The sequence below is a fragment of the Amblyomma maculatum genome, unplaced genomic scaffold (genome assembly GCF_055883805.1).
Source record: "Amblyomma maculatum isolate TAMU_Amacu unplaced genomic scaffold, ASM5588380v1 scaffold_19, whole genome shotgun sequence".
Taxonomy (NCBI): domain Eukaryota; kingdom Metazoa; phylum Arthropoda; class Arachnida; order Ixodida; family Ixodidae; genus Amblyomma; species Amblyomma maculatum.
Genome location: NW_028146744.1, coordinates 1,822,640 through 1,826,118, shown reverse-complemented (window position 1 = coordinate 1,826,118; position 3,479 = coordinate 1,822,640).

Here is a 3,479-nt window from a genome sequence, read left to right as displayed (position 1 = left end):
GTAATCAAGGAGAATCCACATATTGAACCTTATGAATCCTTTGGCGCACGCACCGAATGATAGTAACACTAGGTAGAGACAAGGGGAGGCCTAGCCTGAAGAGAGGCACCTCCAGTTAAGTCTGTCTCAGAAATAAGAACTTCTAGCAGGAGAGGAGGAAATGTTCTATAGAATCAACTTCCCACGTGAGTCACATAGGTTTGTCGGAGTCCACCTACCTCTGCACAGATATAATTTCAAACTTCCTGCACCGCAGCTGCATTGTTACCTCAAAAATCCTTGTTTTACATGGCTGGACGTTTCAATTATATGAAAAGTGCTGCTAATCGGTTTCTATTTAACAAAGAATCGGGTAGCTTGACTGCTATGTTATGGAACCGCTGAAACCTGGAAATCGCCAGCAGGCTGAAGTTGTGGATGGGATATATCAGTGACGCATTAAGATCCGATCATGCTAAAAAAAATTGGCCACCTCGTTTGAATGAACACCTGCATGGCCAGGGACCCAGACACTCTTTAAGAGTGCGTGTAATAAGGAACTGAAGGAATTGTGCTCGAATAATATTTTTGTAAAGTTTCAAGCGAGACTAAAACTTACAATCAGCGATGATGATAATGTGTGATGCAATTTTGTGCGGAGGCAATCTAAGAGTCAAACATTCCGTAAAGCATACAGGAATGTAATGCGGGATGCTGAGAGAATAATAGCTCCATGTCCAAGGATGCCGACTGCAGCTTTTTTGCAGCTTCCGGAAGCATGTGTTGAAAAAACAGCACGATGGGGGCATTCTGCAATGTGATCGGAAATAAGAGCGTTTAAAATGTTTGCGGACGTGTGCTTTTCATGAGAGTGAAAGTTGGGGCTCCAATGAAATTCCACTGCTGCCTGCGAATCATCAACTCTCTGCAAAAAATTCAGCTCAAAGCCCAATTAGGGCTAAAAGGTTCTGCGTTAGCGTACCTTGTGACATTTAATACTGTGGTCAATGTTTAGAAAAGCGTGAGGCCGGCTGAGACACAAAAATGGGAGTACAGACATCAATGACCGAGTCAAACGATCTGGTGAGAGTATGCCCCTGATCAGTTAGAAATTGTTATTTAGATAAAGAATTCGGGCTTCTAGTTAAATCGATGCGTTTGAAACTGATTTCGAGACACTAGTAAGACTAGGGGTTGAATCTTGTAGTTTGCACTACCAGAGAACAGCACGCAACCAAACTAAGTATACACCTCACATAGGGTTTGTATAGCGACAATAACGTACCGCAACGTATCCCAAACATTTTATTGGCAATTCGTGTCAGCCTGAGTAGAACTTGCTCTCCTTTAAAAACAACGCTCTTTATATAAAGACTCCAATATAATGCTGGCTGATAAGTAACACCAATATATTTAATCGATTCGACCTGAGGAATTTTAATTAAGGTTGCGATTTGGGCTGGTTGGTATTGATTAATAGTGAAAACAGTGCGGGATAACGAGACGAGCGAAGAAAGACACAAGTGAGGAATTTTATTGGAATGATGGACTATTGATATTTGGAAAGAAGTTTATGGTGGAAATACCAGCACGCCCCATTTGTGGAAATTAAAAGGTCAGTTAATACCGTCAGCCATGCTCCAAGTGCATCAAAAAAATTCAGAGGGCACCTTGGACCACTGAAGTGCGATGAGACGAAAGCTATTATAGCATGGTCGAACGTAGACCTCTCTTCTTTTCCTCCCACCTGCCTCCCCCCCTTTACGGCGTTGTACACGTGTCCGCGGACACTTGTGACATATACTGCGCCTTTTCTGTCCTGTAAGTCAATTACAAACGCTGCTGATGCCTGCTGTACTAACACCTTTTAGACATCTGGGTCTGCTTCTGTTAGCTGTGTGGTGCGGCGATGGAGGAAGCGGCAAATGACAGGCGCCATACGGACGCCTGGATCAGACGCACGGCGGGGTCAGCTTCGTATATGCATACATCGCCTGGTGAAGTCATGGCCTGTCGTGACATTACATCGCGTGCCCCTTGTCGAACACAAGCACCATTTAGTTGAACGCTTTAAACTTCACCGGCGCTCTAAAATTCGTCTACAGCAAAGGAAAGGTGCAGTATCTGTTACTCGCGTAATCCCGCTATCATCTTCACGGTAGACAAGAGGAATTATAAAGAGGGTTTCACATTTTGCGGTTGTTACGTTTCTCCACAGACAAGTGGGACAGCTGACGCGGCCACCGCATAGCAACAGGCAGAACCGCGAGCGGATCGGCCATTTCGACGCCGTTCATCGGCCGCGCAACGCTTCCTCCCGCCGACAAGTCTCCACGTGATCCTGCCACGCGCCAAATGTGTGTGCGTGCGTGTGTGTTCAAACGCCGGCCAAGCCTGGAGCTCGAGGGAGAGAGCGTCGCCCTCGCCCGTCTGCAGGAGGTGGAGGAGATGCATTCGGACTACTTGCGATTGATTCATCCCATCTTGCCCAGACACGTTGGGCGCTCCATTTCCTGTGAGGGTTTACCCTTTCCCTGTGAACGGGAAAACCTATAAAAAGCAGCGGCCGACTCCGCTGAGTTAGAGACTACTTTGACGCGCCGTGGAGACGACGCTAGACACTAGCTGTGTGAACTTGCCTGTATTCTCTCCGGGTCAGCTTTTCTGCCCGTACCTTCATGATGTAGTAGTAAAGGTTGTTTCGTTAGAAGACGCCTCGTCTTTGCTGGGACCGTTCATGCCGTCCGCCGTCCACGGAGCCGCCAGGCCAACGCTACCGAGGGGCCGCGCGCCGCACTTAACTGGTGGCAGCGGTACGCTACTCAGACGCACGCGACCCAAACCTAACACGGTGCACGACTCCGGCGACGGCGGTGGCGTCTAGCCACGCGCTAGACGTGAAAGGTGAGCATCATGCTCTCTGTTTCTTCTTCTTATGTAGGAATGGCTCCTGCACCTGTGTTGCAAGTTGCCACCTTAAACGTCAGAGGTCTGGCAGGAAAGAGAAAAAAAGGCTAACTCTTTCAACTTTCAGGCGAGCCATAGATGTACTGACTGTGCAGGAGATGAAAGTTGACGGCGAAGAAGAGACTGGGGGCATGGTGCGACATTTTACGTCTAGGCATTTTGCTGTGGTTAGCCACGCTGTAGGGACTTCGGCTGGCTGTATTCTTTTTCTTAAAAAATTGCCTCAGCTAGAAGTTCAGGCTCATCATTCGTGTGTGATGGGACGTTGTGTGGTCGTCGACTGTAAGCTGAATGGAACTGAGTGACCGTTTGTCTGTGTGTACGCGCCTAATGGGAGCAGTTAGGGATTGGGGTAGATGGAGAATACCTCAGTAATCTGCGATTTGCTGATGACATTGCCTTGCTGAGTAACTCGGGGGATGAACTGCAAATAATGATTGATGACACAGGCAGGAAAAGAATAAAGGTAGGCTTAAAAGTCAATATCCAGAAGACTAAGGTAATGTTCAACAGCCTCGGGAAGGAACGTTAGG